Genomic DNA, 23,664 nt, shown 5'->3' on the forward strand with positions numbered 1-23,664 from the left:
TCCAGCCATTATGAAATACAAAGTGACAGCAGTCCAACAACGAACAACGAAGTCACCCTGCAAAGAGAATACTAAAATTCTCTAAGAATTATGATCTTGAGGTTGGAGGTTATAAAAAAGAGGTAGTCACTTGCCTCCTTCAATATAGATATAAAGTTTAATTAAAAAACACACCTATTTGCTTTAAAATTAGGTGTACTTTTACTGACTTATATGAAGGTTTCTAACTTTGTTATTTGTTTATTGTGGTAGAAATTTTTTTCAACATTACATTATAAAATATATAAGACAAAAAGTAAAATTGAGAGAAGTTTATAAACACCCAAACCCACCACCTAGGTTCCATTCTACTTGCTTTTACTTATATCTATCAAGCTATTAATTTTTATATACGTACATCTACTAATCTGCTTTATTTAATGCACTTAAATTGCAAACAACAGAACAGTCTCCCCTAAATACTTAAACATTTATGTCACTAAATAGATACTATATTTGTTTCGCCATTTTTTATGTAAAATCAAAATAGAGTAAAATGTACAAGTTTATATTCTCTGAGTTTACTCAAAACTTTTGAAGATATAGAACATCATCACCTCTTAAAATTCCCTCTTCCATTTCCCAATAAATTTCTGCCCTCACACTTGAAGACAATGACTGTTCTGATTGTTTTCCAGCATAATTTTGCCTATTCTAGGATATTATAAAAATGGAATTATAGAGCATATTTTCTTTTGTGTAAGGCACGATTTTCTCATCGTAATGCCTTCTGGATTCACTCATGTTGTTGCTGAAATCAATAAATCACAACTTTTTTTTTCTTTTTTCCTTAGAAGTATTCCATTACATGGATATACCAAAGCCATTGTCTTTCTGATGGATGTCTGGGCTGATTTCTACTATAGCTATTAGAGGTTAAACTGCTATGAACGTTCTTATCCAAATATTTTTGTTAACATATGTTTTAATTCTCATGGCTCAATATGCAGGAATTGGTGGGACATGGGTAGTGTTTATTTTTATAAGAAACTGCTGTACTTGTTTCCAGAGTGATGTTGAGAGACAGTTCTCCATGAGTCTCTTGCATTTCTGCACGTCTTACAAGTAAGGCACTGACTGCTCTGATTCAGACCATCTTCACAGGATGTCTGTCTAACAAACGGCCTTGGGAGACATATTGTCTCTCTTCAGAGCACAGTGCAGGCTTACTGTTCATTATAAAAGATGCCGTTGCCTAACAGAGTTCCTATCCCATAATGCAACCCATTTTGTGTGCAGGTGTCATCCGATTATCTTCCCGTTGCCGTCTGAGAACCAGTGGAAAAATGTTGATGTTTTAGTTACCACTATTGCTTTGAGTAACAAAATGTCCTTTTTCTATGACCCATTAGTATCCAGTCTTCTACCAGCATCTATGAAACTGTGACAGACTAATTGTTGACCTGTAAATGGGGTGACGTCTCAGATCCTTCAAAGATTTTGAAAAGTCATGGGCTTTTACATTCCCACCAACAACGTATGAGACCTCCAGTTGCTCCACAACCTTGCCAACATTTAGTGCTGTCAGTCTTTAAATTTTATCTATTCTGATAGGTCTCTAGTGGCACTTGATTGTGATTTTAATTTTTCACTTGCCAGATAATTAATGAGGTTGAAGACTTTTATGTTCATTTCATCCATTTGTAAATCTTATTTTGCAAAGTTTCTGTCCAAGTCTTTCACCCATCTTTTATTGCTTTTTTTTAATTATTAATGAGAAAATAGGAATCAGGCATAGGTATAAGTATAGATATAGATCCTTGATACCAGTCCTTTGTCTGGTATGTTTTGTTAATATTTTTTCCAAATAATTTTCTTCCTTGCCCATTGATTTTTTTAACAACATATTTTGATCAACAGAAGTCACTAATTTTGATGTTTAATTTCTTTTTCCTGGTATGGTTATTGCTTTGTGTAAGCTGTATTAAGAGAAAAGATAGGTTGCCTGCCACCAAGACACAAAACATCTCTCCTATGCTTTTACTTAAAAGCTGCTGTCATTTTTACAATTGACCTGTTTAAATTAATGGAGAATTCACATGCTGTTCTAAGAAATAATACAGAGAGATCCCCTGTACCCTCTATCCAGTTTCCCCCAGTGATAACATCTTGCAAGACTGCAGTACAATAACAGAACCGGGATATTGATATTGGTACGTCAAGATACAGAACATTTCCATCATCACAAGGATCCCTTACATCGCCCTTTTATAACTACACTCTCTTCTCTCCTACCTCTACTCTCTCCTTAACCCCTGGCAACTACTAATCTGTTTTATATTTTTATAATTTTGCCATTTCAAGAATGTTATATAAATGCAGTCATACAGTATATGATCTTTTGGGATTGGCTTTTTTTCGCTCAGTATAACTCTCTGGAGATCACTATGTGTATGAACAGTTTTATTATTACTACTATTATTGCTGAGTAATATTCCACGGTATGGATGTACTACATTTGTTTAATTCACTATTCACTCATTGAAAGACACCTGGGTTGTATCCACTTTTGAGCTATTACGAATAAAGCTACTATAAACATTCACATTCAAATTTTTATGTGAACATAAATTTTTATTTCTCTGGGATAAATATCCTAGAGTGTAATTGTTGAGTCACATGGTAGTTGCATCTTTAGTTTTTTTTTTTTTAATGAACAAACTCTTTTTCCAGAATGGCTATATCATTTTGCATTCCCACCAGCAATGTATGAGTGATCCAGTCTTTCTGCATCCTCACCAGCATTTGGCGTCATCACTACTTTTTTTATTTTAACCGTTCTGGCTTCCCTGTGAGTGTTGGTTTTAATAGGTAATCTGATTTTTCACACTGCTCAGTTCTATTGGCATATGACTTGAGTCATGGGTTGAAGATTATGTGTCCCATTTTGTTATTTTAAACTGGTATGTGGGACAATTCAAAAGAGAATAAGTTATAAGAAAAACAAAAATCCATCCTAATACTTAAACTTCCAAAGTGCACTCCATTTTTCCTTTGTAGCACTTTCCCAGTTGGTAATTGCATATTTCTTATGTGACCGCACGAAATTAGATCCTTTATTCGCTTTCTGCTTGTATCTGCATCCACCACTAGAGGGCAGGCATGCTGTCTGTGATCTTGTTCCCCTCTGTATTGTTTTGTGCCTAGTATATAAGAACAGCTGGTAGAAATTAATAAGTAATTATTGAACGTTAATAGGCTTTATAAATGTATTCATGTCTTGAATATGCAATTACCCAATAGACGAGTTACAATAGTAGTTATGGAAATAATTGTTTAAAAATTGTGTCAGTGAGCATTCTATAATACTTCAACTCCCGTGCATTGGCTTAACTCGTTTTTACCCTGTATACAAGAATTAGAAAGAAAGGCCTGAGTTAACTCCCAGTGGTTTGTAGGTATTAGAGAAAATTCTATTATTCAAAAGGGAGCTTTTTCTCCTTTAAAACATTTCTAATGAAAACATTTTTAAAGCTTGAAAATCTAACCTTTAATACAAATAAAAATGTCTCCTTTTTATAACTTCATATATAATAGCTCTGACATAAAACTATGGGAGTTATTCAATGTTGCTTGCTTTGGACACAGTACAGATAAAGTTCCCCAAGACAGAACTTAAATTTATTCTTAAAATTTCCCAATGAAGACGATTGAACCACCTACGTATTACCCCCACCCCCATCTTAATATGTGATGCCTTGTACATGCTTGATTCTGTCGGTGCCCTCCTCATGTGTTCTTGCTGTATTGCAGAGCAGACTCTCGCCAGCACACATATTTTTTGCCTGAGGACTTGCCCTGGCTGTACTGTCTCTTTGTCATCTACACTGCAGACTGGCAATGCCAGAGAATGAGTGTCTCTCCGCGCACAGTTCTCTAACAAGGATTGATGGCGGTTGGTGTAGGAACACCTTCGCTCCCTCATGCCTTGATGGGATAGCTCTGAAGCATGTGCCTTACATTGGCTTCCAGAGTTCTCCCAGCAGGATTAAGCTCTGGTAACCAACACTGTAAACTTGCTTGAAGATGAGTGCTTTATTGGCTGCCTTCCTTTCTCTCTCTTACTTTCCAACTTCCACCCCCCAACTGATGTTCTTTTGGAATCACCTCCAAAATAAATTACTTGGACTCCACTCCTTGTCTCTGGGTCTTCTTCTAGGGGAACCCAAAGTAAGATAAAATTTCCTGGTTGAAGTAGAAAATGAATGGCAGTTATTGCTTTTCTTCCCAATATCCCCAATTTTCATGAATGTAATGCAGTGAGTTCAATGAGAGAGCCGGACTCCGCCAGGTGCAAACAGAAAGCAGTGTTTGTGTTTTTGGGTTTCTCTTCCCCTCACTGCAATCCTGTTAACCCTATTATGTCAAGGCTACTATGTCAAAGCTTACGCGGTTCTCATAATCTTTCCGTTCGCTTTGAAGTCTAACGGTCTCATCTTCAAGCAGTCAAGTCTGAGATCTTTGCAGCCAGAAAGAAGCTGATCAGGTTCAGAAATCTGCCCTCGAGAAAGACGCAATGTGTCTTTCTTTACTCACATCTTCCTCCTCCTCCTCCTCCTCCTCCTCCTCTGCTCACTCTGCTGCCTCTGGCTGCTCAGGGCTGGAGCCGAGAAGGAAGAGAGGGCAGAATGGAGTGTTCAGCTGGAACGTAGTAAGCTGGGGTGATGGGGCTGATGCCGCAGTGCTGGCTCTTTCTCTTTTCCAAGGAACGGTGGGTCAGAAGTCTCCGCACCCTTGCTGCAGACCTTCTCAGCACTCTAATGTGGTCCCCAGCCTGCCCTCACAACTCTTGCCCTGTCCACTACTGCCCTCTCCTGCATCAGACACTACACTCCTGCCTCTTTCAGCCAGGATCATCTTTCTCAGGTAGGAAGCCCTTTTGGGTGGGACGATTTTCAAAATAATTCAAGGCTAGATAACTTCTGGAGTTCCATGAGGCCTCTGGAAATACTCATGCACCCCTAGCCTGTGGTCAGTAAAAAAGGAATTTGCTCCCGTCAAGCCCTCTTTGTTCCTCTGTCTCTAAGGCCAGCTATAAACAGCCCAGCATCTTGGCATCAGACTTCTCTATGCCAGGTCAAATTCTAAGGTTCAGGGGCTGGCCCTGTGTCCTAATGGTTAGGGTTCCGCCTACTCCGCTTCAGCAGCCGGGGTTTGCATGTTTGGATCCCAGGCTTGAACATACTTTACTGTCAGCCATGCTATGGAGGCATCCCACATACAAAATAGAGGAAGATTGGCACTGATGTTAACTCAGGGCAAATCTTCCTCACCAAAAAAAAAAAAAAAATCTCTGAGGTTCCCTCCCTCCCTTGCTCCAGGTTAATTTTCCTCCTGTGGTAGGCTTGACATGCTTTGTAGGGGATTTCTTAAGCCTCACCATTTGGCTTGAGGTGTGGAAAGGAAAGGAGAAATGTACACCTCTTCCCACAGAAACCCACTCTCACGAGCTTTCTCTTATTGATGTTCATACTTCCCCTCATATTGACCTGAGGCAGCTCGTAGACAAATGTTTCTCCATCTGTCTTTTTGGGTTACCCTTTAACAAGTTCTGCACAGCTGGTCTGGTACCTCACGTTTAAATTAGTGGGTATTTAACACCCATTTTTCTAAATCTTTGTGACCCCCCTGAAATCTAAGATGGCAGAAAAAGTTCCATTTTAACATCCTGCTACAACTATAATTCAAAATCTAAGGGAAGGAACTTCAATTTTTAGGTTTACAATATTCCAAAATTTGTGCTACATCTTACCCATACATTGTCTTGTTAGAATTGTCTTATTTAATATATTATCTGATAATTTTCATCAGTAACACCCAAGTTAGGAATTCAGTTTACACGTATCTTCCATCAAATGATTTTCTAGGCATTGAGACCAACCTATAAGGACATATCGGGAAAAAGTGTTTAAGAAAACAGCTGGCCATTTGCAGACATTTTCAAGAAATGATAAAAATGTCTCCTATAAAATATATTGGGAATCCTAAAATGACAAAGAAGAAATATTGCATATTTTATTCTGTAAACAATTATAAATTCAACATCAAATATGGTTTTAAGCCTTCTACTGCTTTTCCATGTTTTCCATTTTTTTCAAGAATGAGCCTATATGAAATGTGTATATAATTTATTTTTAGAAATAAAATTAGCTAAATCAGAATGCAGCAGCTGTGTTTTAAGAAACCTTCAAAAGGTTGGCATTCTTAGAGCCAGCTTTGCATTAGGCAGATTAGTAACATCTGTTAATTGGTCTGCCAGTTTTTTAATAATTACTCTAATGACTGGGCAGAAGCAGTAGGCTATCTTACTGCTAGTTCCCTTCATAGTTTCTCAAACCAGTAAGAGGTCTGTAAAGATGTTCACATTTTATTTAAAGCTAAAATATTGATCTGAGATGTTGTTGCAGAGATGCTGAATCCAGTGGCACAGTCGCTCATGTGAAGATATTAAGAATAATGACTTTTATAGAAACTCATAAACCAGGGATACAGGCATTGTTTTCTCTCGTCTCAAGTTGGGAAGCAGAGCCTCTCTTAAATTAGAAGACTATTTAGGACATTCATCTCACTGGAAGTCAAATGATTATTTGCCCATGGAGGATATTGCTTTATGGCAAACAGGAATGGGCTTCCAAGATTTACAGAATTTGAGATGGCCCTTGGTAGTGTAATTTTTTCCCATTTTCTTTCAAATGAAGAATTCCTTAAGATATATAAAATATCAATTAATTTTAACTAGCTCTTTGCAGTAATATAGTATGGCATTTTTCTGTAGCAGAGGCTAAAATTGTTCTCTTGGTTGTAGAAATTAAATGGTCCTTTAAAAAAATACTGTTTAAAGGATGTTGTTGTCTTATTCCATAAAAATAATTAAAATGTACTAGCTAGAAAGTAAAATCATACACATTTGTCCTGTCAGTGACTCTTCTGTGTTTACAGATAGAAAGTTGCCTTTTCTCAATGCCAGACAGTAAACTGAACCTGAATTCTAAGATTCAGGCTGTGTTCTTCTCGTTCACATCATCAGGAGCAGCAAGGTTCTACCGTTAGAACTCAGCTGACAATTGGAGTGATGAATGAGGCACGAAGACTTCTGATTGCTCCTAAACAATTGCATCATTGGCTTCGCAGAGTCTCAGCAGCGTTATGGTTTTTTTCAGCAAATAACTTACAAAAATAGAGGCAGCAGCCGAGATCACTATTGTTTCACATTTAAAGTGTGTGCGAACATTCTCAAGGCAATACACAATGAGCAAGAAAAGAAACAAATCAGAGTGGGAGGCTGTGGGGGAGGTGGCTCTGGGGCTAGTAGCCTGGGTCTTAGCAAGGAGAGAGGAAGAGAACAGAGAGCCGCATCGTGTTGTGTTAGCAACTCCTGCACCGTCATCTCAAAAACATTAACTGAGTAAAGAACCTGCCGTAAGGCTCACATTACTTTTTAAGAACTCTGTGATTTTAATTTAGGTCTTATTTGGGTGTATCAGGCATCAGCAATAGGCTTTGAGGTGGGCAGCAATGGGCAGGGTGCATCTAAAGTACCAACAGAATTACGGTTTTGTTTCTAGCAGAGAGCTTAGAGAAATACCAAAAACAACCCACATCATTCGGTCTCACAATCAATTAACACTTTATTGACATTTTAAAAAGCGATAGTCAAAGAATTTGTCTTGCCTACTTGCTTTCTTCCTACCTGGAGTACACGTTTTCAGAGTTAACTCTCATCACACGTTCAGATAAAAGACAAGACACTGGACTTTGTGCTATTTTCTGTGAGACTGTGTATTCATTTTCTGTTTGGTGTCATAACGGATGACCATAAACAGAGCTTAAACAACAACAACAGATTTATTCTCTCACCGTCCTGGAGGTCAGGAATCTGACACAGGTCTCACCAGGCTGAGATTGGGTGTCGGCAGGGCTGGGTTTTTTTCCGGAAACTCTAAGGGATAATTGCTTCCTCGCTTTTCCCAGCTTGCAGAGGTTGCCCTCATTTCTTGGCTTGTGGCCCCTTCCTGCATCTTCAAAGCCAACAGTGGTGGGCCAAGTCCTCACGTCTCTTCTCTCGGAACCACATTTCTGCCCTCTTCTTCCTCTTTTAAGGACTCATGTGATCAAATTGGGCCCAGCTGGGCAATCCAGGCTACTCCACCCATCTCACAGTTGGCTGACTGGAAACGTAAACTGCACTTGTAGCCTTAATTTCCTTTTGTCACATGAGGTTCTGGGGACTAGGGTGTGAACATCTTTGATGAGGCTTATTATTCTGCCTACCAATTCTGGTACTGCCTACCAGTTAGGTTTAGTCGTGAGTAATAGAGATTCAAAATAATAGTGATTTAAATAAAATAAAATTTATCTTTCTTTTACATAAATGTCTTAATGGAATGACTAGCATCCTTATATTGTAGATATTAGAACTAATAACTTCAATGAATCACATGGACTACAGATATTACTGAAAGATGAGTTTGCTTCCATTTTAATACCATCACAAATTTCTAAAATAGGTTAATTCTATGTATATATTAAGTAATTATAACAAGTCATTTTTGTTAAGTTAGTAGAAAACAAAATTGTGTCCTCAAGGGGCAGAAGGGCAAAAGCAGAGATCGCTTTCCGACCATTTGTACTAACATCACATAGCAGCGAGCTGCACTGACTTCAGTGACACCAACCACAAAAATGTGGGGGGATTGGGAAAGATTTTTAAAATAATGGGACTTCTTGGCTACATGGACACAGCAATGTATTTTTAAAAGGTTTATGAGAAACTGAAGCTCCAAAAACACCTTAATGGACAGAAATAATAAACTAATTCTTAAAAGGTGAAATTTAATAGGGACAACTTGAGATTTAAAAAATACAAAGACACAGAATAAAGATATAGTCTTTTAGGGACATACCTATTTAATTTTCTATAGCTGGTAGCAGCGACAGGATGTGTTAACAGTGTAATAGCCATATGCTAATTACATCCCAAGATGAATAAATAGCGTTATATAGAGAATACTGTTCTTTAAAGATGGCGGGGGTTATGGCATCCTGGCTATTAAGACCCCACCTGAATGTAAAGTACAATTCTGGACACAGTAGCAAGAAGAGCGTGTTTGAGCTGGAGCACGTCCAGAAGAGAAGAAATCAGAGAGTGGACAGCCCGACGCTGAGCCAGTCCAGACACCAGAGCTGCGTGTCCTGTGGGGGAAACATACAGGAAATGAGAGCGCGGTCTTAAAACACCTAACGTGTGTCAGCTTAAAAGACATTGCTCCCGGTCTGTGTAGTCTCGAGGGACAGTACTCAGACCACAGGAGGTTTTGTTCGATATAAAGTCAATATCTTTCTAATAACCCGAGCTTTTTGGAAGTAGAATAGACTACACCAGTGGGAAGTGAATGATACAATGCAAACTAGGAATTGATTTTCTAGAAACATTTCTGGAGAAGACGTGGGTCCAACCTTCCTGACTAACCCGCCTATATTACTCCTGAGCGAAGCTGGAATGGCGCTCTCGTATACGGCATCTTCGTTCTCTGATTCTTGGTCTTCTACTTCTCAGAATTCTGTGATGCCAGGTTCTTCTAGCCAGTATATTAGGATTTGAATTCTGCACATTGTATTTTAGCCAAAAAATGCTGGAATATATTCTGACTATTACTTGTGGTAGTGTATATAATAAAGAAGATATCTTATTGGTACCCAGATTTCCAAGATACCATTGAACTCAAGATCTCCAGTGAAATTGTGTTAACATCACAGCAACAATCATTCTCACAGCTCTCCACAGGATTTCCTTCTTTCTATGAAATGAGAGTAACTAAGATTGCCAATTTGGATAACCCATAAAATTCCTAAAATTATAACAGGAAAGAGGACCCCCGAAAATGAGGAATGCATTTTGTAAGAGGTAGGAGGGAGGCTTGAATCTATTTTGTTCGAATAGCTCCAGCTATAAAAAATTAGCTTATATAAGATCAATGTTCTCACAAGAAGAACAAAGAAAGCTAAATAACACACACACACACAACAAGAACAGTAACAACAATAACAAATAACAAAAAAGCTGTTTGAAGGCACTGGAAATAAACAAAGCAGCCAGGCCTAGGGGACCAAGACCCCAGGAAGAGGGGAAATACATCATGGTGTCTGACACTTTTCCCATCCAGGCATTTTCAACCAAGCAGGAAACTGCAGCTCTGTTTCCCACAGTCTCAGACGGCTGGGCAGATAAAAACTGGAGTTTAGGGTGACCAAGGCAGCCATCACAGTAGAAGGCAAGATCCAAAAAAATGCAATCTGTAGAAAAGTGAGCCTGATATTTTGGGCGATGTGTTCCCTTGAGGCATTCTGCCAATTCCTAAACTGTGCACAAGATGCTGAAAATTTAAGCAGAAATTGACATATGAGAAGCTAAAAATTAATCAGGGGCTTCAGGAGGCCCACACGGTCGAGGAAACAAAAATGGAGTTCATGGCCTTCCAAAGAAAACGGGCTGTGGGAATCAAACCTAGACTTTCAGTTGAGACTCTGAAGGACCACACCCAAGGAGTGAGAGCAAACCAGCACGAGAAGCTTTAAACAAAGACCTGAAACACAGTTTTCAGTCATCTCAATTGCTGAATGGATTAACGTTATTTCCCACTAGTTTAACTACTTGCCAAAAGAGACATGGATCCCCTCTACGGAAAATTCACATTATTCAAAGACTAAATAGTTTTTTATGCACAATGTCTGGAATTAATTTTAAAACTCACATGATATGCCAAGAGATAAGACCAAGTAGCTGAAAATCAAGGTGGAAAGAAACAGAAAATAGAAATAGATACACAGGCTGTTCAGATGCTGGGGAATTAGACACTGTGCTAATCTGATATTAATGTATTCATGGCTACGATTGATAAGTGTACAGGGAAAATATGATTAGCATATTTTAAAAATATATGCAAAGGTGGAATCTTATACCTGAAAAATGGAATCCATAAAGAAGAATCACATGGAAATACTAGAACTGAAAAATATTATGACTGAAATTAAGAAATCACTAGAACCTTTGACAGCATTCTAACTAGTAGATCAGTAGAAAACTTCTAGCCTGAATCAGGAAGAGTGAAAACAGCACAAACACAGAAATGAACATCAGAGCCAATTAAGACAAGACACAAATTTCTACCATATGTGTAACTGGTGTTCAGAAGATGGAAATAATATTTGAAAATATATTGATGAAGACTTTTCCAAACTGATAGAAAACATTAAACCACAGATTAAAGAAACTCTCTGATCTACTTAGAAGGATAAATAAAATTAAAATCACACCTAAGTATATCATTAAAAACTTATAAAAAAGTAAAAAATAGAAAGGCAGAGATAAAGGGAAGATAATAAAGGAAAGAAAAGATGCATCACCCTCAAAGTAGCAATAATACTGACCCTGACTTTTAAAACAAAATGACTGTAGCCAGAAGAAAGTGAAATAACATCCTAAAAGAGCTAAAACAAAACAAAACAAAACAAAAACAAATAAACAATAAAACTAAATTAGCAAAAATATCCTTCATAATGAAGGCTAAATGAAGATATTTTCAAGCCAATAAAAACTGAGCTAATTCATCATCTGCAGTTTAACATAGAAAACTTGTGGGATGTAGCTAAAGTAGTGTTTGGAGGAAAATTCATGCCTTAAATACGTATGTTAGACAATAAGAAATGTGATGGGGCTGGCCTGGTGGCATAGCAGTTAAGTTGGTGCACTCTGTTCTGATCCTGGGCACAGACCTACGCACTGCTTATCAAGCTGTGCTGAGGCAGCATCCCACATAGAGCAACTAGAAGGATGTACAAGTATGACATGCCACTATCTACTGGGGCTTTGGGGAGGAAAAAAAAGGAAAAAGGGAGGAAGATTGGCAACAGATGTTAGCTCAGGGCCAATCTTCCTCCAAAAAAAAAAGAAGAAAAGAAAAGTGAAAAATCAAACATTTAAGTATCCATTTCAAGAATTTTAAGTACAAAACAAATTAAACAAAAAGAAATGCAAATGAAGAAATAAAAAGAATAAAGTAGGAAATTAACAAGATAGAAAACAAATGTAAAAATAGAGAAAATTAACAAATTCAAAAATTAATTCTTTGAAATAGCTAATTAAATTGATAAACTCTTATGCAGATTAATTTAAAAAGGGTGAAGGAAAAATTACCATTATTCAGAATGAAAATGGAGGCAGCACGAAAAATCTACAGGCATTAAAATGATAATGAAAGAATATTATGAAAAAAGTTAAGGCTATTTAACTATTTAGATAAGATGTACAAATTCCTTTGAAAACACAACTTACCAAAAATTAGATCAAATGGATATAAGAATCTAAATAGTTTTCTACCTATAAATGTATTAAAGTATAATTAAAACCCTTCCCACAAAATAATCCAGACCCACAGAAATCCACTGGTGATTTCTACCAAATATTTAATAAAGAGATTACACCAATTTTAAATAAAATCTCTCAAAGAATAGAATGAGGAAAAACTTACCATTTTGCTTTATAAGATCTGTACAACTTTGATACTAAAAGCTGAAAAGGGGCTTATGTAAATGGAAAAATACAGGACGGTTTTTCATGAACATACACACAAAAATAACAAGGAACTTATTAGCAAATTTAATCCAGAAATATATAACAAAGTCATGACCAAATTTGTCTTATTCCCAGAATGCAGGATTGGATACTATTTGAAAGTTTTAAAATGCAATATACCTGTGGTAGACAGAACACTGGCCCCTAAAAATGTTTGTATTCTTATCCCCAGAACCTGGGAATATGTTACATTACCTGGCGAAGAGAATTAAAGTTGCAGATGGAATTATAATTGCTGATCAACTGACCTTAAAATGGGGAGATTATTCTGTATTTCCTGGGTCAGCCCAGTGTAATCACAAAGGTCCTTAAAGATGGAAGAATGTGGCAAAAGAAAGAGATGTGATTCCAGAGGCGAGATTGGAGAAATGCTGTGTTCTACTGCTGAAAATGGAGGAAGGCAGCCATAAGGCAAGGAATGTGGGAGGCCTCTAGAAGCTGGAAAAGGTAAGGAAATGGATTCTTTCCTAGAGCCTCCCAAATGGATTGCAGGCTGCAGACACTGTGATTTCAGCCCAGGGGGACTGGTATGAGACTTCAAAACTCCAAAATGTTGTTAGCCCACTAAGGTTGTAGTAAATTGTTATAGCAGATATAGAAAACTCATATCATACTTCTTTAACACAATAAAGAAGAAAAGAATCAAACCAACAGATGCAAAAAATGCTATATTTCAACCCTTGTTTATAACCGAAAAATAAAACTAATAGACAACTAGGAATAACAGGGATTTTGCTAATATGATAAATTATGTCCAAAAAATTCTACCTCAAATGGTATTCTTAGATAACTCTGAGCTAAAGAAAAAAATCAGGTTGCTTGCTAATACTGATACTGTTTCTATTCACATTGTATTGGAAATTCTAGCCATTATGCTCAGGGAATAAAAATTAATAAAAGTGTAAATATTGCAAAGGACGAAATGAAATTACCTTATTTCTACAGATTACATTTTTATGAATGAAAATAAAAAATATGTAAATTATTAGAATAATTAAATGGTAACAAAATTGCTGGATGAAGTAAACATAAAAATCAAATTTATTTGTATATATTGGCAACAACCAAATAGAAAATCGAAATTAAGATATCTTTACTAAAGCATAATAAATAAAATTCAAGATATCTATAAAGAAAATTACAAAACATTTTGGAAACATTAGAAATCAATTCAAAGCATTAAACTGTATTATAACATGGTTGGGAGGTGATATTTTAAGGACATGATTTTTCCCCAAATTAATCCATTGATCCAAAAAAATCATAGGAGAAATTTGATAAGTTGATCCTAAAATGTATATGGAAATGAATGGTCTAAGAATGGCCATGACAATTTGAAGAAAAGAGCAAAGTTCGAAGTATCACAATTCTAAATATTGAGTGATATAAAATTACCAGTGAGTGACAAAGCGTGGTATGGTGCAAGAATAGACAAATAGACCAATGGAGTTGACCAGAGCAAACCACAGCCTGTGAGTCAGCTGTCTGTTTTTATAAAGTTTTATTGGAACACAACCATAACCATTCATTTACATACTGTCTACGGCTGCTTTTACACCACAACGGCTGAGTTCAGTAGTTGTGACAGAGACCATATGATCCATAATGCCTAAAACATTTAATATCTGACCTTTGAGAAAAATTTACCTACTATGTACTGGAGAGTTTAAAAACAGAACCAAATATATATCATCACTTGACTTATGACAAATGTAACACTGCTATATAATGAGTCAAGTATGATCATTTCAATAAATTGTGCTAAGTCATACAGAAATGCTTAGAGGAAACATCTCTTGACCCATTACTTACACCACATTCAAAAACCAATTCCAAGGATAGTGCAGATCTAAACGTGAAAGGTCAAGTTTATATAAGAAGTTTTTAGAATTAACAATAGGAGAATATCTTTATGATCTTGGGGAAAGAAAATAGGTATTGAACACGAAACAAAAAACACTAACCATAGAGGAAAATATAGATAAATTAGACTTCATTTAAATTAAGAATATTTTGTTTATCGATAGATACCATTGAAAGAAGAAAGTGAAAAGACAGTCCACAGATTGAGAAAAGATACTATCAATATATCAATATCAATCTATCGGCACAAATAGATATGTACAAAAGTTTTATTACATATATGAACATATTAAGATCTATTACGAATCAATGAGGAAAAGACAAACCTACGAAAACATCACAGACAATAACACCTAACAATTGTTTCACAAAAAACGATATAAAATTTCCAATAAACATATGGAAAAATGATCAACATCAATAGTCATGAGGAAAATGAAAATCACAATAATATAGTTCTACATTTTTATCAGAAATATACATTTTTTAAAAACTGGCAATAACAGGTGTTATTAGAGCGGCAGCAGCTAGAACTCTCACACTGGTGGAAGTATAAATTTGTACAACCACTTGGGAAAATTGATTGAGAGCATCTACCAAGGGAGAATACATGCATTATAATTTAGTACTTCCATTTCAACAGAAATATATGCACATGTGCTCCAAAGGACATGAACAAAAACATCTATAGCAACACCATCCCCCCAACTGGAAAAAACCCAAATGTGCATCAAGATTAGAAGAAATAAATAAATTAGGTTAAATTTATATAATAGAATATGTTTAAACAATGAAAATGTCTGAAATATGCATACATACCGTAAGGTGGATGAATTTCCCAGTGTTCGTTGCAAGATACCAAGCAAAATTGCCCTCTGTATGATTTCAGTTACACACACATTTCAAAAGCAAGCAATATCAATCTGTGATAACAGGTTTTAGGAGAGTGGTCATTTTTGAGAAGGGGGTGTAGTTAATGTGAGGGGGCTTTTGGAGCACTGGTGATGTTCTGTTTCTCGATTGGGATGTAGTTATGCAGATGCGTTCACTTTGTGAAAAGTAATTGCTTCATCTATTATTTTTTGGATGTATGTAGTACTTCAATAAAAAGTTACCTTAAAAAAAGTGACCTCATCTTCTATGTCGGCTGTTGAAGCAGGTCATAATGTTTATTATGTCTCTACCACTCTGTCCGAAAAGAGTAGGGAATTTAAAAAAAATGATTGTCTTTATATGGTAAGTTTGATATAAATATTTTTTATTTTCCAATGCTACTATAATGAACAGAAATTTCTTCTATAATAAGAATGAAATAAAATAAAACTTCTTTCACAATAACACAGTTGGACTTTTCGGTCTTAGCTATGCAGGTTTATATTTGTGAATATATTTCTCTTTATAATTCCCCGAATTATGTGTACAACTGACTTCCTGTTAAAATACATTCTTTCGGATTACTCTTACAAAAGTAAGAGAAATGCCTATTATAATTGTGATATCACAGACTTTGTTGTCTAAATATTGAATTTTAGACTTTCCAACACTACAAGTAGCCTCCTTCTCTGTCTTTTTTCTGTTTGTTATCACTGTTTCACCTCCTCTTTTCCCTTACTATACATCTATTCTTGAATTGGGCAAGTAAAGTTAAAAATCATCCAGTATTCTACATTCCTGAATTTACTGTTTCATTGATTTATACTTACTTTAATGTGGATATAATTTTTCCCCATGGGTATAAAATAACTTTGTGTGTGTGTGTGTGTGTGAGGAAGATCAGCCCTGAGCTAACAGCCATGCCAATCCTCCTCTTTTTGCTGAGGAAGACTGGCTCTGAGCAAACATCTATTGCTAACCCTCCTCCTTTTTTTCCCTTTTTCTCCTCAAAGCCCCAGTAGATAGTTGTATGTGATAGTTGCACATCCTTTTAGTTGCTGTATGTGGGACGCTGCCTCAGCATGGCCAGAGAAGTGGCACGTGGGTGTGCACTGGGGATCTGAACCCAGGCCACTAAGCCACGGGGCTGGCTCCTAAAATAACTTTTTATTTACTTTGTGGATCATCAGTTTCCCTTGTTTCTTTGTGTTAAACTTGTTCTCTTCCTTCCAGCCCATCACTTTTCCTTGTCTTTCTTATCTTTTTCAGTCTGTAGTAAATCTTTTTTGAATGGAGTTTTCCATTTAAGTACCAAATAAAGATCCGTTAGCCTTTGAGCTTTCATTCATTTTTATCTGTTTAGAGTCCACCATTATATGCACTTGAATGCCAAGTTCCTCCAGGATGCTGAGAGAAGCAACCACATACCGTGTGGACCAAGGCACTTGAATTATTCTGAAGTTTATCCTGCAGATGGGGGCCAGGGTTGGATGGACCAAACACTGGAGGCAGGATTAGAGCTTCTTGAGCTACAAACTGTGGTCATTTTTATCTTCAAATATTCTCTTAAAGAAGTTATTATGTTTAAAACTCAGATGCAAAGTTCACACAGCTGCAAACTGAAAGACTTCTCTTTATATTCAAGGACGACTAACCAAGGAGACCCAAGTTCTACAGGAAACAGCATCTTATTTTGTACTACAGCTTAATGTGCAAATAGGTCAAATGTATAAAAGACTTTGAACTTATCAAAATGAGGAAAGTATAGTCAAAGCAACACAAAATAAGTAGCCTATAATAGTTTACAAGGCTGTATGGACCACCATGAGAAGGAGCCAGGAGCTTCTCTCAGCTGCTGAACAGAGCAAGAGCAGGCGTCTTTTTCAGACAGAAAATATACAAGATTATTCTTTAAACAACTCTGAGTCTGATCTGTCTGAAAAATTGATAGCACTTAGAGCAACTTATAAATATAGATGGAGGAGAGGCATGGACCTCTCACCTCCCCTCCCCGATCTACCCAGAGGGCCGTCAGCTCAGGAAGGATGAGAAGGTTTCCTAATCACTTTATCGGTGATAAAAAGTCGTTCAGTAGTCTTCCCAGCTTAGACTGTCTTGGGTGTTCTTTATTACAGGCCATATATTCTGAGTGAAGAACAGAGTGTAGGTTATTTGGGCAAATCCCTTGAAGGCATACATATTTTATTCCACTCCACACAACAGAGCCCCTTTTGGTATTTACTGGAACTGTTTGCAGCCTACCTGAAAATCCTGAATTTGATTTTCAGCATTCTCCATTCAATTCTATCATACCACTTGCAGCGCTTACTAACTTTGAGCTGTGGGAAGGTTGTGTGCTATCCCAGTTTGTCCCTCCGTGTGGATGTTCCCTTGATTCAATCACCTGAAAGCTGAGTCACAAGTGCTGATGTTTTTTTACATCACTCATAGCCAGTCTTTTTTGAAGGAAGTTGGGGAATCATTCAAATAGTATGAATACAGGGATTTTTAGAAGGCTGGGTAAAACAAACCAATCTCTCTCAGCTTCTATCAGGTGTCAGCAAACTCTTCTCTGTAAACAGCCAGATAGTAAATATTTTAGGTTTTGCAGCAGCTACTCAGCTATCCTACAGCAGCGTGAAAACAGCCCTCGCAGCCACAAATAAACAAACGGGCATGGGTGTGCCCCAGTAAAACCTGATTTACAGAAGCAGCTGTCTGGCTAAATTTGGCCAGTGGCCTGTAGTTGGCCAACCCTTTTTGCTAGGTCATTCCTGAAATTCTATCATTCCTTTATTTTAAGACAACCATCTTTTTTATGATATAAGGAAAACTCCTATATACTATCAGCCATCATATACAATTTTGTAGAAATTATCTTTCAGTTCCAAAAAAGCAGGTTTCAAAAAGGGCAAAAGAAAAAACCACTGAGAGACCTATGCTTCATAAATGAAGCCTACATTTGGCACCAATTATTAGAACAATTGTTGAAAAGAGTATTGACTGGAGAAGAAGGCAAACCTAAGTGAAGTAGGAATTTCTCCAGTGCCCACATCCACTCATTCATTCATTAACTCATCTATTCAGCCAAACATTATTGAGCACTTACTATGTCAAGGGGTGCTATACAGTAGTCCTTCCTTAGCCCCCGTTTCGCTTCCCGTGTTTCAGTTACCAGCAGTCAACCGCGGTCCAAAAATACTAAGTGGAAAATTCCAGACATAAGCAATTCATAAGTTGTAAATTGCATGCCACTGTTCTTAGTAGTGTGATGAACTCGCACACCATCTCCCTCCGCCCGCCAGGGACTGAATCATCCTTTGTCAGGCAGATGCACGCTGTCTGCGCTGCCAGCCCGCTAGTCACGCAGTAGCCGTCTGGGTTATCGGATCGACTGCCCCACTATCGCAGTGCTTGTGTTCACGCAACCCTTATTTTACTTGATAACAGCCCCAAAGCACAGAAGTAGTGATGCTGGCAATTCGGATACTCCAAAGAGAAGCCATAAAGTGCTTCCTTTAATTGAAAAAGCGAAAGTTCTTGACTTCATTGAGTAAAGAAACAAATTGCATGTTGAGGTTGCTAAGATCTACAGTAAGAACAAATCTTCTATCCATGAAATTGTGAAAAAGGAAAAGAAATTCATGCTAGTTTTGCTGTCTCCCCTCAAATATGTACGTGTAGGAAAAAACGGTGTAACGGGGTTCGGTACTCTCTGCGATTTCAGGCATTCCCTGGGGGTCTCAGAACATATCCCTCACAGATAAGGGGAACTAGTACTAGGTATGAGGATAGGGCCGTGAATACGTATCAGCCAAAGTCCAGGCCTTAACAGAATTTTCAGTCTAGTAGGAAATACAGACACCAAGTGGGTAATTAAAAGTGTAATGAATGCTGCAGAGGAGGAGTAGAAAATGCTGTGAAAGCAGATGATGAGAGATCTTAGGTAGAATGCCGGGTGGGGTGAGGGTGCTGAGAAAACAGGTCTGAGCAAGTGATATGTAAGCCAAGATAGTGAGAGTAAGTCAGAGCTGGCCAGATGAGGAGCTCTGAGAGAGAGGAGGGGTAAGGATTTTATGATTCGCCTTGCTGTCCATTGTCTCAAGTCAGACTTTCCACATTTGTACTTAATTAAGACACTGAGGGTATCCTTGTTGCACTTGAGAGAGTAGAATAAATATTTTCCTGTCATGACTACTGGATTGGTATTTCAGGTACTTCGGAGCAGAAATGGGCATTTGTACAACCCTCTTGAATGAGCTCTCCTGGACTCCAGGCCAAAATTTTGCCTAGTTTCCCATTTGACTTTCATCTGTTTAGCAAATATAATTAATTCATTGAGACTAAATCAAAGACAGAAGGGAAAAATTTTAACCAGGGTGAAAGTTATGTTGAGGGATAAACATCCACCAGAAAGAAATAAGAAAAGAAAAAGGAAGAAGGGAAAGACGACGAAAGGGAGGGAGGAAGGGAAGGAGGGAGGGAGAAAAAACCAGTCTTGGTGTGGAGAGATCCTGACTAGTGACTAATAGTGAAAAAATATCTTCAGTTTATTTCTGAAGAACTTTCAACTTAAAATGCCATCCAAAAGGCATTTGGGGAATTGTTTTGTGAGTAAATGTCATATCTGTAAGAAAAATGACTAACAGACTCTCTGAACCGGAGTGGCCTGGCCTCGGTGAAATATACACTCAAACTCAGTAAGACTTATTCATAGTGTAATGGGTAAAGCCTTTGTCTCAAAACGATAGTGTCCCTGATAAAAACTGCACCCGTTTCTTTATGTTACAGTATTTAATACTCTGTATACTGTGGGTGATACACCACAGGTTTATAGGACTTGGGTGAACAGAATTGGTACAACCCCGAGGCTGGCTTTATGATCCTATCTGACATTTTCATTCAGGAGCGATGCCTGCAACTTCAGCAAACTGTAATGTAAAAGGGCAAATACATCCACACAATTGTCATCTCTTTCATCATACATCCGTATGGTTGTGAGGGTCACTGAGGCTCAGTTGTCCTGAGATCCCAAATTCAGTATCTATTCTCGAGTCTCCTGGAGAGATTCCAACCTTTCAGATACCACAGACTGACCCTAATATATCCAGGCAGATATTTCCTCAACAGAACAACAGCGGATCACCCTTAGGGGGAAAATCATTGATGAGCTCCCCCAGATAATTACTGTAAGTTTTGATATCACCATCAAGAAGCATACATGGAAGGACCAGTTTCACAGGACAGGGCACTGAGATAACTATTGCAGATTAAGTAATTTCTCTTCAAGAGCTTCTACCATACAAACAGCAGGACATAGATGGTTGAATCCTGTTTATCTTTAGATGTCACTGCAAAGGTCACTTGTGTAGAGATGCTTTTTTTCATCTTCCAGACAAATGTAAATTGCTCACTTAAAACTTCTCATAGCTTAAGGTCCTTCTCTCTTTCTGTAGTACTTGTCACATGGGGACTTTTCCCTTATTTGAGTGGTTATTAGATGAATATCAGTCTTCCACAAAATACCATAAATGATATGAGAATTGGGAATGTGTCCCATTTTTCCCACCTTTGTGTCCCAGAGAAGTGTCTACAATATCACCTGATGAATGTTGACAACTATGTACTGAATGAATAAATCAATGAATGGGAGATTGAATAAAATAATAACTAATAGATTTATAGAGAATAAAACAGATTTATAGATGGTAGCTATCTAAATGCTTTGATTTGGGGAGCATAGTCAAAGGAATCCTCTTAACAAATATATATGCACAATTAGATTGCTAAGCGCATTTAATTCAGATACTAGAAATTTAGTCTTTTCTTAAGAACTTTCCAGTAAAATGCAATTATCCATAAGTGAAGATACTACATTAGATATTAACACTATAGCTCAGTTTACTAGAGCCTGTCCATTTCTAGATCTGTCAATGAGTGGGGAAAATTTCAAGGATCTTCTTTCTCGGATTAGTCCCTAGGGCCTGGTTGATAGACAGTGAGTGAGTGAAGCGGGCAGGGAGGGACAGGAGGAAAGGGGGAATTGAGAGCTGCCATAGTATGGTGGTTTAGAGCTTGGCTTGAGCTCTAGATTGTTGGGGTTCATAAACCTCTCTCTAACGTGCATTTGCTGTGTGTCTTACGCAACTTATTTAACCCCATTGGAGTCTCAATTTCCTCACCCGTAAAATGGGCTTATTAATTTGCCTACACCATCAGGCAATTGACAGTGTTATTATAGCAATGGATGCGAAGTGCTTAGATCAGTGGTAGCCACACTGTAAGGCTATGCGTGTTCACAATTAATTTTCCAACCTTCCTCTAAACTTAATATATTTTAGGCCTGGAGGCATATTGTTGCAGATTTCAGGACCGTAACACTGTAGAATTTGACCATCTTAGAAACAACATGAGGCTGTGGTCCAACATTTAGGAAATACTGCAGAAGGCAGTTTGCACATATATCTTCTTGTTGAGTTTCTAGCATTTGTATTTCCTGTGGTAAACACTAAAAACATGTTAGAGTGGGTAGCAAAACGGAGAAAGTGATACAATTAAAATATTTTTTTCACCACAACTTTTTCTACATTCCAAGTGTTCTATACCTATATTTGTATTTTATAGATGGTAATTAAACAATAAGCAAGAATATGAAATCCATAATTTTTTTAAAACATACACACACACGTAGAAGTGAAGGTTAGGATCTTTCAGTTTCCATATATCCGCCTCATCACCCCTGATGGGGCCAGAATGGCCACCAGGTGGCACTCAGATTTCAAACTGCAATGCAAATTAGGTAAAGCATCTAATTTCCCAAAATGCTTATTGTCCCTAAACTTTGCTCTTTCTTTCCCCTTCTCTGTCTAAATACTTGTGGGTTCCATAAGTTGAATCTCTACTACACAATCAAATTAATGGTAACCCTTTTAAATACAGGTTTAACAATATATAGATATTGGTTCTATTGCAATACAAATAGTAATTATTTTATCTTTATTCTGTAGCCCAAAATGCTTTCAGGAAAAAAACTGCTTTCAAGGTATTCCAAAGATATCAATCTTAATATCAGTCCCTCTATACTGAAACTGGAGGAAAACATCAATCAGAAAGATTAGAATTTGAAAAAATCACTGTTAAAACCTTCTGCACTCGTATCCTGCCTTCTACGCTCATTGGTCTGTAACATTAGTGCAAGTGTGTTCAGTATCCAGTAATGCCTGTTATGCTTTTCTAAAACATCGACCACTTCTCTAGAACTGTCATATTGAGGGGATAAGCCTGGCGTGAGAGAAATATGGTTCAGTGAATAAGAAAGGAATTGCAGAATCATAAAGCAAATACATTGAGCTTTCTGTTTCAGGATTGAATGAATTTGAGGAAATTGAAAAGGAATTTTCAAATGTCAGAAAATGCCAGTATACTAAAATTGTTAACTAAGGCACAGGCATTAAAGGATGCTTCAGTCTCAGCAAATACCCTACATCGAACCAAAACGCATACACGATTCAAGGTTTAAATTTATGGAAATCTGGCTGCATTTGAAACAGGATAACTGTATCTATGGTTTATTCATCAGTCTTCAAAACTGTATTAAGGACCTACTGTGCGCCAATCACTGTTCTGTATGCTGGAGACATAAAGTGTAAAGTAAGGTCTTAGTTCCTAAGTCGCTTACAGTTTATTGGATTCCATTGAACACCAGTCAACTAAACAAGTAAAACAATTTCTGAAAATAATAAATGATATAAAGAAAAGAAACAAAGTGATCAGAGGAGAGACTTTCAAAGGGTTGATATGAGGCTAAGACCTACCTGACCAGGAGGAAAAAGCCACATGAAGTTTTACAGGGAATGGGTACAGGCAGAAAGTCATCCAGTGTAGAGGCCTCGGCACGTGTGCACACAAGAAAGAAAGCCTGTGTGGCTAGAACTCGTTATGTGTTTATTAGAAAGACAGAGTGGTAGGCTCTTTAGGACGAGATAGTGGAGAGCCGATAAGGCATTGGAGCCCAACGTGGATCGTCTTTATTGTCTTCAATGTATGATGTACGATTAGGAGCAAGGCAGTGCCATGGCTGAATTAAAAGATCACTCTGGCTGCCACTGAAGCAGTTTGGATGGGACCTGGTGTTAGACTCAACTGGTGGCCGTGAAGACAGAGAGGACTGAGCAGTAAGGAAAGGTGAATGTCCTGGAATAACGGCAAGGTTTTGGCTTGACCAGCTGAGTGCATCTGGTCAATGCACTCATTGACCA

This window comes from Diceros bicornis, chromosome 33 (genome assembly GCF_020826845.1).
Source record: "Diceros bicornis minor isolate mBicDic1 chromosome 33, mDicBic1.mat.cur, whole genome shotgun sequence".
Taxonomy (NCBI): Eukaryota; Metazoa; Chordata; class Mammalia; order Perissodactyla; family Rhinocerotidae; genus Diceros; species Diceros bicornis.